This window comes from Gossypium hirsutum, chromosome A04, assembly GCF_007990345.1.
Source record: "Gossypium hirsutum isolate 1008001.06 chromosome A04, Gossypium_hirsutum_v2.1, whole genome shotgun sequence".
Classification (NCBI taxonomy): Eukaryota; Viridiplantae; Streptophyta; class Magnoliopsida; order Malvales; family Malvaceae; genus Gossypium; species Gossypium hirsutum.
Genome location: NC_053427.1, coordinates 83916543 through 83932496, shown reverse-complemented (window position 1 = coordinate 83932496; position 15954 = coordinate 83916543). Strand labels below are relative to the sequence as shown.

The 15954-nt window shown below is 32.0% G+C and overlaps 1 long non-coding RNA gene across 1 annotated transcript; it reads left to right on the top strand.

Moving 5' to 3' along the window:
* The first annotated feature begins 1370 nt into the window (after positions 1-1370).
* Positions 1371-2158, top strand: LOC121228233 (uncharacterized). The gene is made up of 2 exons (XR_005925781.1): positions 1371-1515; positions 1878-2158. It is a non-coding gene; the product is annotated as an uncharacterized lncRNA (long non-coding RNA).
* Positions 2159-15954: the final 13796 nt, after the last annotated feature.

The window sequence follows — 15954 nt, the reverse complement described above, 5'->3', positions numbered from 1 at the left end:
TATTTCCGTATTCTCAAACCGAATATTGCCTTGTTTTAAAACAAATTCATATTTCGAGGTGACAAAATGTCATACCCGGTAAGTTAGGGCACAACACTTCGCACCTCCGAGAATGAGCATTTCAAAACTCGTATAGCAATTTAAAAGAGTATTCCGTTATTTAGATTAAATGAGAAAAATTGAAACCCAGTAAGTTAGGGCACGATTATCTCGAATTACCAAATACGAAATATCACTTTTATGAAAGAATTATTTTAAGACGTTGAGTAAAAACATAATGTGATTTATAGTAAACATAAAAGCAAATTAATATGAATAATAACATAATGACGGGTGCGATAGTGTCGAAAGCAATAATATGAACAGTTGTAAAAGATGATATAATGACTATGTGGAATTAATTAGTTTAACAAAAAGAGGGTAATAATATTCAAAATGTTTGTATATAAAAAATAATAACAAAAGGATATGTATATATATATGCAATACTAATAATAGTGGGAATAATAATAAAAATGACGTTAGAATAAATACAAGTATAAATATAATAATGATGATAATAAGAATAATAATACATTAAAATATGTTCTTATCAATAATATTAGTGAGTAAAAAAACGGGGTGATGGTAGTGTAGTAAAAATAATAATAATATGTAAATAGAGATAATGGTAGTGAATAAATTTAATAGTAACAATGTTAATAATAATATTCGTAATAAAACAAAAAACAAACAAAAAAAGTAATAATAATAACTACTGTAATAATGACAGCATAAAATTAATGATACAGTAATATAAAAATAATAATACAAATAAATAAGTATGAAAAGGAAATGTAACTTTAATGGTAATAATAAGGAAAATAATAACAATAACGTAATAATAATAAAGTGGTAACGAAAGTAAAAGAAAATAATAATAACTATGATAGTAAAGTATAATAATACAAGAAATTAATAAAGTTAATTAATTTAATAATAAAGGAGTCAAATATCCAAACTAGGGACTAAATTGTACTTAAAAAAGAATTTGGGGCCGATTCGAAAATATACAAAGAAGAAAGGGACCGATATGAAGGCGCGAATAGCATACAGGGTCCAAAAATGAAATAATCCCCGCCATCCTAAACGACGTCGTTCGAATGGGGGCCAAAATGAAACCAAAGTAAATTTTAAGGTATAATTGAAATAAATAAAAACTTAATTGCGAGAACAGGGAAAGTGGAGGGACTTATTGAGAAAATATTCCATTAGGACAAAAACGCGCGGATCCCCAGCGGGTTGGGTCGCCTGCGCGGGTCGAGGGCCAAATGGCGCCGTTTTGAGGTCTCCATAATCCCCTTAAAACTACATCGTTTATACTTCTATATAAACTAAATTTTTTTTAAAAAATGTCATTCTTCCCTTTTGTTTTCAAAAATGCTTCTTTTCTCTTTGTGCAGGTTCTCTTGGTCCGGTCTAGGCTCCGGCGAACAGCCACCGTCCTCCGCCGCGGTTGCCGGAGTTTCGAAAAAGGTGTATTTTTTATTTTATTTTTTATTTTCCTCTTTATTTTAATAATATATATATGCACAACCATGTAATCAGGAAAAGAAAAATAAAAAAGAAAAAAAGAAAGAAGAACCGATTCGAAACTTAGAAAATTTAAACACCTTTCGATCTCTGGTTTTGATTTCTTCGTTGGGCTTCGTTTTTTCTGCTTTTGATGTTGATGAAATCTCTGTTACTTGTTTTGTGTTCTTTAAGATCTAATAATGTTTTTCATTACAAGAAGAACCGAAAAAAAATGTCAAATGGTCCTTGATTTGGCTTTTTTAAATAGCCATTTACATGCCCCTTTTTTAATATCTGTCTATTCTCCTCTTTTAATGTTGCAGGCGTAAGTGGGGCGGTGGCACAGTGGTGGTGCTTGGAGGTGTCGGTGGAGGATGGGACAGGGAGGCAACAGCTAGGGTTTTTGGTTCATTTTGTTTTAGGGTTTGAATTGGGCTGCTATTGGGTTTTGGATTTAGTGGGTTTTGGGCTTATCTGTTTAGTGGGTTTTGGGCTAGGTTTTGGTTAGTTTGGGTCTGGGGTTAGTTGGGAGTTATTTGGGCCCAAAATTGGGCTGTACAGAAAGATTAATTTTATTTAAAATTTTATTTATTTGATTATTAAATGTTTTTGTTGATACAATTTTGATTTTTTTAATGACAATTACAATCATAATTCTAAATAATACATCTATATTGATGGGAAGAAACTGAATCATCGAAAATTGTGAAAGCACGACCAATATTCTTTCTCTCCTAATAAACACAAGTTGACAATTATGACAAATAGCAAGTGATACAATTTATCCTATCAACACAAAATCAATCACAATAAAACACAAACAATAAATAAACAAGACATGTATCTTTTAAGTAGAAAACTACTTTAAAGTGAAAGGATAAAGACCACAAACTTGAAAGCATATTCAAAAGTTTAACTATATTCGAAGTTCTTGCTATAAGATTACAATATTAAACCACTACAAATAGCATTTAAGTGGAATTATGAGTCTTTTACTCAATTAACCCCAAAAACAAGTATTTATAAAAATGATCCAACTTCAAAATAACGAGAGGAATTACTTAAAAGGAACAATGTCGGGTGGTGTCGGGACCTAACTCAATCACTTGCCAATCATTACCCCATGATTAGATCAAGGATTAAAAAATAATTTTTTTGGTGCCGGCAGTGTAATCGCCTGCACCAATATGCATATTTTTATGTACTTTTTAAAAAATGTAGGCATCTTTCAGTCCAAAAAAATAATTATTAGGTGACGGCCTGCAAGTGGTTGACACTGTCAAAAATAAAATAAAATTTTCAGTACTTTTTGGTGTCAACTAGGTAAATTTTTTTGATCTCAAGTTTCTAGTGGCCGACACTCTATGTAACACCTCCTAACCCTAAACCGTTACCGGAACGAGGTTATGAGGCATTACCGGATATATCAGACAACTTACTAATAATTTACAATTAATATAACTTTTATGGTATAATATAATAATTGAGTCCCTATCTTGAACTCTCAAAGTTCAAGCACGTGTTAAAAGTAGAACGGAACTTGTTCGAATATTCTGATTTTTTTTTTATAAAAATTTCGGTCTGCTTATTTTTACCTAAAACCTTCTGCAAATTCAAACTAAAACAACCAGCACCAATTTTTCACATTCATATAACTAATATTTATATCATTAACATAATTTCAACTTAATAACTATCATAGCATCATTCAAAATTGATTAAAAACTTCATTCATTTAACAACTTAATGTTCATGTATCAAAATATCATATACTTTTCTTACCATTTCATTTAACCATCTAAATCTTATAATTCAACCTTCACTACCCAAAGTAATATGCATATTCAAGTGACTATATAACACCTATGTACATGCCACCTTTACCCAAAAGAAAAATATACATCACCAAATTTGTGTTGGAGTCGAGAATGTTCTGGATGCTGAACTGGGACACTTGACTTCTACTAACCTGCGCACGGAAACAACCGTACGCTGAATATGGATATACTCAGTGATATTACCATAATTCAAATTATATCAACAATAGTAAAAACATAAATATTAAAATACCTAACAATTAATGTCATATGTACTAATTCATAAATCAATGTATTTTCTCAAACTTAAATTTATATCACTTATGAATATACATTTCATACTTTTCTCTTATTATCACAATTCCAATTTCAATTCGTAATTCAATTTATTTTTCTCGTTTCAATGCCTCAAGTTCACATTTCAAATTTTCACCCTATTAACGTAACTCGGACTTTGGCGGATACACGGATCCAACCAAACACACCAATATGGCACCCAATGCCTCATCGGATAGTTCGAAGTAATAGTTGACACCCAGTGTCTCATCGGCCTAGCCGAAGTAAAGTTGGTACCCAGTACCTCATCGAATCTATCTGAAGAAATATAGTGACACCCAGTGTCTCATCGACTCGAGGTCGAAGTATCCCTGAACACATCCAATCCTATGGCATGCCAACTATATCCGACTCAGCCCGACTAGTTAATAGGGTATTCAATTCACTTTCTCAATCCTATATCACTTTCAATTCACAATTCAAATCACCAATCATTTTTCAATCAATACGCTTTTCAAATAATTACATCTTCCATAATTCACTTATTCAATTCAATTTGATTCAATTTGCATCACTTTCATTTTCACTCAATATTCATATCAATTTCACATACTTACCTCAAGTCTTACTTACCATACATAACAATAAAAAAAATTCAGCAATCAATAATAATTAAAATTCGAATTATAGTAATACACACCGTAATTCTTCCGTTTTAGTACTCGATGACTTTCTCCTTTCCTTTCGATGCTGATGCTTCAGGTTCTTTGTTGGCTACGAAAATAATAATTTATAATCATCAATACAACATGATTCAATTTAATTCATGAGCCTAAACATGCAAATTTAACAATTTTTAATGTATATATATAATTTCACCATTAAGCTGTCTACTTGAGTCATTGTTACTAAATTATTTATATCTTGAGCTACGAAACTCCAAATTAATATCCGTAAATTTTCCTTAAAACTAGACTCATATATCTTCTAATCATAAAATTTCCAGAATTTTTGGTCTAGCCATTTAATACAGTTTATTTGTTAAATACTCCCATGTTATTTCATTTGACAGTTCTGACCTCTCTCTACTAAAACTAAATTATCTCATTGTACAGAACTCGAATAAGGTTCTTGTTTATTTATTTTGAAACTAGATTCATTAAGGAGTTCACATATATAAATTACAATCCATAATAATTTTTGTACAATTTTTAATGATTTTCCAAAGTTAAAACAGGGCATCTCGAAATCACCCCGAACCAGTATTACAAAATTTCAAATATCTCTTGATTCATCAATTAATTGCTTACACTGTTTCTACTATAAGAAATTAGACTCAATAAGCTTTAATTCCATATTTTGTTCATCCTCTAGTTCAATTTATAAAATTTTTAGTGAATTTTCAAAGTCAGACCATTGCTACTTCCCAAAACTGTTTGATGAAAAATGTTAATAACCAAATTTATAACACCAATTCACACCTTATTCCTATTCAAATTTCATTTAAACTCAAATTTAACTATTAAATTTTCAACATATTTTCTTAATTCCGAATTTTCCTCAATCTAGTCCCTAAAACACAAAACTTATAGCTTACTTTGCAATTCAATCCTTATATCTATTCTAACTTGAATTTCGTTCAATTAAACCCCTATTTCATCATTTTATTCAACATGAACTTTGTTTAAAAACCTAAGAACTTCCAAACTAACAACTTAATTTCATCAAAAACTTGTTTTAAGACTTCTAAAATATCAAAATTAAGAGAAAAGGACTTGATTGAGCTTACCAATTAACTCCAAGCTTCATAAACCTTATTTCCCCTTTTCTTTCTTCTTTTCTTTCTTTCTCCCCTGTTTTTCTTTGCTGTTTCTTTTAACTTATTTGTTTCTTTTATATATAATATAATATAATATAATATACTTAATTATTAAATAAATATATTTTTTTAATCAATAAAATCTTTGATATTTTCCACGTCAAACCGCCTCAGCTATAGGAAATGGTTTAATTTCCTCTTAAGTCCTTCTAATTTTTCTTTAATCTATAATTAAACTTTTACTCTTATTCAATTTAATCATTTTTACTAATTACTCTAAATTAAGCTAAATTTACTTAATTAAAACCTAATTAAACACACTACTAGACTTATAAATATTTTTAATAATTATTTTCGAACTTATTTCACTAAGACGGAGGCCCGATAACACACTTTTCTGATGCCCACGGATTTTGGGTTGTTACATTTCCTCCCCCTTTAAAAAAATTTCGTCCTCGAAATTTTACCTGAAAATAAGTGAGGATACTGCGATCTCATAGTTTCCTCTGGCTCCCACGTTGCTTCTTCTACACTATGGCTTCTCTACAGTACTTTTACCAGAGGGACTCGTTTGTTTCTTAATTCTTTCACTTCTCGAGCTAGTATTTGAACTGGTTCCTCTTCATATGACAGATCTGGTCTAATATCAATGTTTTCAGTAGAGATAATATGAGATGGATCCGATCGATACCTTCGTAACATGGAAACATGAAAAACATCATGAATTTGTTGTAATTCCGGAGGTAAAGCTAATCGGTAAGCAACTGGTCCAACTCTCTCTATAACTTCATATGGTCCGATAAACCGAGGACTTAACTTTCCTTTTCGGCCAAATCTTAATACTTTCTTCCAAGGAGAAACTTTGAGAAACACTTTATCTCCAACTGAATATTCAATGTCCCGACGTTTCAGATCAGCATAAGATTTTTGTCTGTCAAAAGCTGCTTTTAATCTCTATTGAATCTTCTTGACTGTTTCTTCTGTTTCACGAATCAATTCCGGCCCAATTATTTTCTTTCATTCAACTCCGTCCAACATACTGGTGATCTACATTTTCGACCATATAACGCTTCATACGGAGCCATCTGAATACTAGATTGGAAACTATTATTATAGACAAACTCAGCTAGTGGCAAATATCGCTCTCAACCTGCTTCAAACTCAATAATACAAGCTCGAAGCATATCTTCTAGTACCTGAATTACCCGTTCGGACTGTCCGTCAGTTTGGGGATGAAAAGCTGTACTGAAACTAAGTCTAGTACCCAACGACTCATGTAACTGTCTCCAAAATCTCGATGTGAACCGAGGATTTCGATCTGAAATTATTGATATCGGAATGCCATGTAGTCTAACAATTTCTTGAATATACACGTCTGCAAGCTTCTGCAACGACCAATCAGTCCTGACTGCTATAAAATGTGCTGATTTGGTAAGTCTATCAACTATCACCCAAATAGTATTCTTTTTGCTTGCTGACAACGGTAATCCCGTAATAAAATCCATCGTGATACGATCCCATTTCCATTCAGGAATATTAATAGGCTGAAGCAAACCAGTAGGAACCTGATGTTCTGCCTTTACCCGTTGACAAGTCAAATATTTACTTACAAATTCTACTATGTCTCTTTTCATCCCTGGCCACCAGTATAATTATCTTAAATCTCGATACATTTTCGTGCCACCGGGGTGCATAGCAAATGAACTATCATGAGCTTCTCGTAGAATCAACTTTTTAAGTTCAGAAGTATTTGGAATACAAATCCGATTTTGAAACCTCAAGCATCCACAATCATCAATACTAAAATTTTCTGCTGTGCCATTCTGTACCATCTCTCTTTTCTTCAATAATTTGTTATCCTCCAACTGAGCTGATCTAATCTGATCAAACATTACCGGTTTTACTCTCAATTCGACCAAAAGACTCCCGTCCTCACTGATACTAAGCCGTGTAAACATTGCTCTTAATTCAATTACAGCTTTTCTGCTTAATGCATCAGCTACAACATTAGCTTTTCCCGGATGATAGTCTATAACACAATCATAATCTTTCAGAAGCTCTATCCAACGCCTTTGTCTCAAATTCAATTCCTTCTGAGAAAGAAGATACTTCAAACTCTTATATCAGTATAGATGTAGCATTTTTCACCATAAAGATAATGTCTCCAAATCTTCAATGCAAAAATCACAGCTGCTAACTCAAGATCATGAGTGGGATAATTCCTTTCATGTGGTTTCAATTGACGAGATGCATAGGCTATTACCTTCCCATCCTGCATCAATACACAACCCAAACCATTCAAAGAAGCATCACTATACACTACAAAATCTTTACCCGATTCTGCAATGTCAAAATTGGTGCCTTGGTTAACATTCGCTTCAATGTTTCAAAACTTTTCTGACACTGATCATCCCAAATAAAAGGAATATTCTTCTACAGCAACTTGGTCATCGGCAAAGCTATCTTTGAAAATCCATTTACAAATCTTCTGTAATACCCAGCTAAACCAAGAAAACTACGTACTTCAGATACATTCCTCGTGCATTCCATTGAACAATTGCTTCAATCTTTTTCGGATCAACTCGGATTCCATCTGCAGATACTACATGTCCTAGAAATACCACTTCTGATAACCAGAACTCGCATTTACTGAGCTTTCCATATAGTTGTTTCTCTCGTAAAGTCTGTAGCACAATCCTTAGATGCCGATCATGTTCTGACTCTGACTTTGAATAAACCAATATATCATCAATAAAAACCACCACAAATTGATCTAAATATGGCTGAAAATACGATTCATGAGATCCATAAAAGCAGCTGGGGCATTTGTTAACCCAAATGGCATTACCAAAAACTCATAATGGCCATACCTCGTACGGAAAGCTGTCTTCGGTACATCACTTTCTTTTACCTTTAGCTGATAATACCCGGATCTCAAATCAATTTTTGAAAATAATGAAGCTCCCTTAAGCTGATCAAACAAATCATCTATACGAGGCAACGGATACCGGTTCTTGATCGTCACTTTATTCAACTGTCGATAATCAATGCATAACTGCATAGAACCATCTTTCTTTTTAACAAACAACACTGGAGCTCCCCAGGGTGAAATGCTTGGTCTAATAAATCCACCATCTAGTAAATCTTGTAACTGCACCTTCAACTCTTTCAACTCAGTGGGCGACATTCGATACGGAGGTATAGTAATTGGTGTTGTACCTGGATACACCTCAATAGCAAATTCAACCTCTCTGTCAGGTGTTAAGCCCGGTAATTCTTCTGGGAATACATCTGGAAACTCACGTATAGTCCTAATTTGACTGCATTGACTCCCAACTGAATCAGAATTAATAACATATGCCAAGTATGCTGGACAACCCTGCTGCAGTAATTTATTAGCCTTCATCACTGAAATAATGCGTGCCGAACCACTGGTACTGATGCCATTCACTTCAATTCTCTCCCCATTTTCTGTCTGAATACTAAACCTCTTTTTATAGCAATCCAAAACTACCCCATGTTCATATAGCCATTCCATACCCAAAATGATATCAAAATCACCAAAAGGCATGATCAACAAGTCCACAAGAAACATTTTATCATGTATTATTAACGGGCACCTCCGACATACTCTATCTACTAACACCGTTTGTCCCAAAGGGCTAGACACTTCTATAAAACTTTAGACATTTAAGATTCTAATTTCCCCGATTCGACTAGTTTTGAATTTATATAAGAGTGTGATGAACCCGAATCAATTAAAGCATAAATAGGCTCAGAATACAATAGAAATATACCTGCAACAACATCATGTGCATCGCCTTCTTCTCGTTTTCTGACCACATAAGCTCTAGCTGGTACTCTGGCTTCAGACTGCTGAGTAGCAATATCACTGCTCTTCTACCAGCACCTCTTCTGGAAGCCGAATTACCTCTACCTGACCCTCTGCCTCTAGCAGTAGATACTGATCTTTGTGATGATACAGGTGCAGCACTATCAGTATTCGGACAGTCTCTGATAAAATGGTCTGTAAACCACATCTAAAGCAACCTCTAGTTACTTTCCAACATTCTCCTCTGTGTTTCTTTCCGCAGTGCTCACAGTCTGGAATTTCTACACCTCGAGATGGACCTCTTACACTGCTAGTAGTTACTGTCATCTGTTTACCTCTGCTTCTACCACCTCTGTCTGAACTAAAACTAGATTTCCAGTCACTTCTTGATTCTTTGAATCTCTTCGGTAATGGATTAAAACTAGTAGTTCCCATACGTTTCCCAGCTGATTTACCAATTTCTGATTTTTTATCCAGGCCCAGTACTTGTTCTATCATTTTTGCTCGCTCGACCAGATCAACAAGTTCAGTAATTTTGAGACTTACCAATTGAATCTTGATTTCATCTCGTAGTCCCCGTAGAAATCGTTTACAACTATCAGCCTCGGTTGGAAGATATTCTAAAGCATACCTGCTCAATCTAGAGAACTCTCGCTCATAATCCAGTACTGACATATTCCCCTGTTTCAACACTAAAAACTCTTGCTTTTTCTTTTCGATGTACAATTCCCCAATATACTTCTTCTGAAATTCTTTTTGAAACAAGTCCCAAGTTACCTGATCATCCGGCAAATGTCTAACCACAGATTCCCACCAGAGATACGCTTCTCCTTGTAACAGTGATATAGCACATATCAGACTCTCTCGGGGGTGCAGTCTAATTGTTGCAAAACTCTTTTTGTTGTTTCTATCCAATTTTCAGCAACGGATGGATCAGCTCCTTTTAATCCCTGAAATTCCGTGGCACCATATTTTCGTACCTCTTTAATCGGGGCCTGTCTGACAGTAGGTATAGATGTAGTAGTAGGTATAGCTCTCACTATATGCTGTAATGCATCAGCTATATCTCTTAACACTTGTGAGGTATTTCTTTCTCCCCTACGTTAAGAGATTGATTATTTAACGGATCCACACCAGGCGTAACAGATTCAGTTTCTTCTAATTCTCGACTTCCAGTATACATTTCCTGTTCAACATTATTCATTCTTTCATCTGACATTTTATCTATAAAACAAAATCAAATAAATACATTAACATCCAGAAATCCCGACTCGATTTCGACTCGACAGTGGCATGTACTTCTAAACTCACTTTCGAGCCCAATTTAGCCCGAGAATCGGCTAAACCTGATAGCTCTGATACCAACAATTGTAACACCTCCTAACCCCAAACCGTTACCGAAACGAGGTTATGAGGCATTACCGGACATATCAGACAACTTACTAATAATTTACAATTAATATAACTTTTATGGTATAATATAATAATTGAGTCCCTATCTTGAACTCTCAAAGTTCAGGCACGTGTTAAAAGTAGAACGGAACTTGTTCGAATATTCTGAATTTTTTTTATAAAAATTTCGGTCTGCTTATTTTTACCTAAAACCTTCTGCAAATTCAAACTAAAACAACCAGCACCAATTTTTCACATTCATATAACTAATATTTATATCATTAACATAATTTCAACTTAAAACTATCATAGCATCATTCAAAATTGATTAAAAACTTCATTCATTTAACAACTTAATGTTCATGTATCAAAATATCATATACTTTTCTTACCATTTCATTTAACCATCTAAATCTTATAATTCAACCTTCACTACCCAAAGTAATATGCATATTCAAGTGACTATATAACACCTATGTACATGCCACCTTTACCCAAAAGAAAAATATACATCACCAAATTTGTGTTGGAGTCGGGAATGTTCTGGGTGCTGAACCGGGACACTTGACTTCTACTAACCTGCGCACGGAAACAACCGTACGCTGAGTATGGATATACTCAGTGATATTACCATAATTCAAATTATATCAACAATAGTAAAAAAATAAATATTAAAATACCTAACAATTAATGTCATATGTACTAATTCATAAATCAATGTATTTTCTCAAACTTAAATTTATATCACTTATGAATATACATTTCATACTTTTCTCTTATTATCACAATTTCAATTTCAATTCGTAATTCAATTTATTTTTCTCGTTTCAATGCCTCAAATTCACATTTCAATTTTTCACCCTATTAACGTAACTCGGACTTTGGCGGATACACGGATCCAACCAAACACACCAATATGGCACCCAGTGCCTCATCGGATAGTTCGAAGTAATAGTTGACACCCAGTGTCTCATCGGCCTAGCCGAAGTAAAGTTGGTACCCAGTACCTCATCGAATCTATCCGAAGAAATATAGTGACACCCAGTGTCTCATCGACTCGAGGTCGAAGTATCCCTGAACACTTCCAATCCTATGGCATGCCAACTATATTCGACTCAGCCCGACTAGTTAATAGGGTATTCAATTCACTTTCTCAATCCTATATCACTTTCAATTCACAATTCAAATCACCAATCATTTTTCAATCAATACGCTTTTCAAATAATTACATCTTCCATAATTCACTTATTCAATTCAATTTGATTCAGTTTGCATCACTTTCATTTTCACTCAATATTCATATCAATTTCACATACTTACCTCAAGTCTTACTTACCATACATAACAATAAAAAAATTCAGCAATCAATAATAATTAAAATTCGAATTATAGTAATACACACCGTAATTCTCCCGTTTTAGTACTCGATGACTTTCTCCTTTCCTTTCGATGCTGATGCTTCAGATTCTTTGTTGGCTACGAAAATAATAATTTATAATCATCAATACAACATGATTCAATTTAATTCATGAGCCTAAACATGCAAATTTAACCATTTTTAATGTATATATATAATTTCACCATTAAGCTGTCTACTTGAGTCATTGTTACTAAATTATTTATATCTTGAGCTACGAAACTCCACATTAATATCCGTAAATTTTCCTTAAAAGTAGACTCATATATCTTCTAATCATAAAATTTCCAGAATTTTTGGTCTAGCCATTTAATACAGTTTATTCGTTAAATACTCCCCTGTTATTTCATTTGACAGTTCTGACCTCTCTCTACTAAAACTAAATTATCTCATTGTACAGAACTCGAATAAGGTTCTTGTTTATTTATTTTGAAACTAGATTCATTAAGGAGTTCACATATATAAATTACACTCCATAATAATTTTTTACAATTTTTAATGATTTTCCAAAGTTAAAACAGGACATCTCGAAATCACCCCGAACCAGTATTACAAAATTTCAAATATCTCTTGATTCATCAATTAATTGCTTACACTGTTTCTACTATAAGAAACTAGACTCAATAAGCTTTAATTCCATATTTTGTTCATCCTCTAGTTCAATTTATAAAATTTTTAGTGAATTTTCAAAGTCAGACCATTGCTACTTCCCAAAACTGTTTTGATGAAAAATGTTAATAACCAAATTTATAACACCAATTCACACCTTATTCCTATTCAAATTTCATTTAAACTCAAATTTAACTATTAAATTTTCAACATATTTTCTTAATTCCGAATTTTTCTCAATCTAGTCCCTAAAACACAAAACTTATAGCTTACTTTGCAATTCAATCCTTATATCTATTCTAACTTGAATTTCGTTCAATTAAACCCCTATTTCATCATTTTATTCAACATGAACTTTGTTTAGAAACCTAAGAACTTCCAAACTAACAACTTAATTTCATCAAAAACTTGTTTTAAGACTTCTAAAATATCAAAATTATGAGAAAAGGACTTGATTGAGCTTACCAATTAACTCCAAGCTTCATAAACCTTATTTCCCCTTTTTTTTCTTCTTTCCTTTCTTTCTCCCCTGTTCTTCTCTGTTTCGTTTGCTTTCATTCTGTTTCTTTTAACTTATTTGTTTCTTTTATATATAATAATAATATAATATAATATAATATACTTAATTATTAAATAAATATATATTTTTTTAATCAATAAAATCTTTGATATTTTCCACGTTAAACCGCCTCAGCTATAGGAAATGGTTTAATTTCCTCTTAAGTCCTTCTAATTTTTATTTAATCTATAATTAAACTTTTACTCTTATTCAATTTAATCCTTTTTACTAATTACTCTAAATTAAGCTAAATTTACTTAATTAAAACCTAATTAAATACACTACTAGACTCATAAATATTTTTAATAATTATTTTCGAACTTATTTCACTAAGACGGAGGCCTGATAACACACTTTTCTGGTGCCCACGGATTTTGGGTTGTTACAATTATTGTAAATTCTAAGGGATAAAGATGCATTGAGTTTAAATCCCTCAAGACTCTAATTTTGTAGATAGACACTAATCTCAGTTATTGATGTAATTCGATTTGTACCGTTAAATCTGAAAAAGCTCAACTATAAATAGAGCTTTCTGCTTCATTTGTAATCATTTCATTTATAGTTATTGAATAAATTTGAGCGGATTTACTCAAACACTTAGTGTGTTATTGCTTTTTTGTTCTTTCATTGTTATTGTTGTTGTTGTTTTTTAAGTTGCTTTCGCTTTATTTTCAATATTTTCAAAAATTTTTATGGAGAAATCTTACTTTTGAAAGTAAGGCTGACTTAGACGAATTTGAAACTAAGGAATCGCTTAAGGAAGCACGGTCTATGAAACTAAAGTTCTAGCTCCAACGCTATAATTTGCTTACCTATTTTTTTTCCATTTTTGATTATGTCAGTTCTATGATGTCTTCCTAAACCCAAAATTCAAACCTTTTCGTTTTTTAGCTACAGAATCAGCGAATCAATATCTATACAAGGTAAGTTGCTAGTGCCAAAGTCATATAATTATATACAAGTCTAGGATTTAAGTCTTTTAACTTGTGTTACTATTTTCTCCTCTTTTCTTTAAAATTCTCCTCATAAAAATTGAGTGTGTTCAATTTTTTTTATTGAAATTTTAAAACCTCGCATTATTATAGAGAGACAGATAAATAGCTCAAAAATATATATTAATTCAAAAATATATAAGCAAAATAAAAATCAAAAAAGAACTCAAAAATATATTAATTATTTTTTAACCCTAAATTCTATGAGATTTGCAATTTATGATATTATTTCTAATATTCTAATTAATATTATATTTTAAGAGATTGAAAAGGGAAAAGATTGATAGGTTTGATTTATTTAAATTGACATATATAAAAAAAGATGGATCATATCTAAATGCGGAAACACAACAAATTATGATATGTCTCTAACTTTTAATAATTGGATATCAAGTAATTTCAATTAAATAATCCTTACTGAGTTACTAGTAAATATAAATCTTTGCTTGGATTAAGTGTGTTAATTTTAGTTTGGGTATTCTTTTGAATTCTTTCAAAAGAAGTTAGGGTTTAGTTTTAACGAGTAGTGAGTAGTGTTGATTATGAAGATATAGATGCCAGATTCACATGATTGGAACTAAAGACTTGTTTTTTGGTGGTGGATTTTATTTGAATGTTGTTAACTATGGTGGCATTACTTAATTTGACAACCCATGTTTACTTGGTGATTGACATTTTTCATTTACTTAATGTTCTACTAATCTATTTGTTGGATGCTTAGGAGTTTCTTGTTTTTGGGTGTAAAGCTATTTGTCTCTTGATTGGGATTGTTGTTAAATATGAAGGTTTAATGTAATTTTGGTATTTAAATTTAACATTTTTCTTAATTTGATACTTAAATTTTTTTTGACTCAATTTGGTATCTAAATTTGACACTTTAAATGTAGAGTTTCGAGCTATCCAACCATCGACAGATTCAATTTCAAAACATGCTTTTGAGGATGAATTCAGCCAAGGTACAACGCCATCAAGTTACCATGGTGGTAGTTCAAAGCAATACACTTTATCACGATCTAAATAAGTGGTTCATTTGAAAGAAGTCAACGATTTGAAATCTGAATTAGTCAAGATACAAGCTAAACAAGAAGCATTAAATAAAATAAAAAAAAGCAAGCGCAAATACGAGGAACTTCAATAGCATGCAACTTGAGACTTTATAGCACAAACGAACTAAGTAATGGACTAAGAATTAAGTTAGTATAATATAAATGGACTAAGAACTAATACAGTCTAGACTAAAGTCGATGAACTAAACTAACTAGCCCATATATGGTAACTACATATGAGAGACTTAGAAATTTACGCATATAATAATGCATAGTAGGTCTCGAATTTAGATATTCAAAACTTAAGACTTTCACCTTTACTAGCTATATCAAAACCTCATTTATATAGATAGTGAAAACTATAAAATACTAGAACTTCATTATGTTACCAAACAACTTTCAAAAATTAATTTTTTTTATCGTATCACCAAGGAAGTTACACTTAATATGATTTTTTACTTATAAACTTGGCATTTAAGTCCATTTTAGTATTTGTACTTTTTTGGTTCACTTTGATACTTAAGCTTGGCAATTAGACCTATTTTGGTCCTCAAATTTGGATTCTGTTAAGATTTGCCGATGTGTTAAAACATTATTTGATTAGTCGGTTGAACCAATTAGATTGAGAATCGACCGGATAC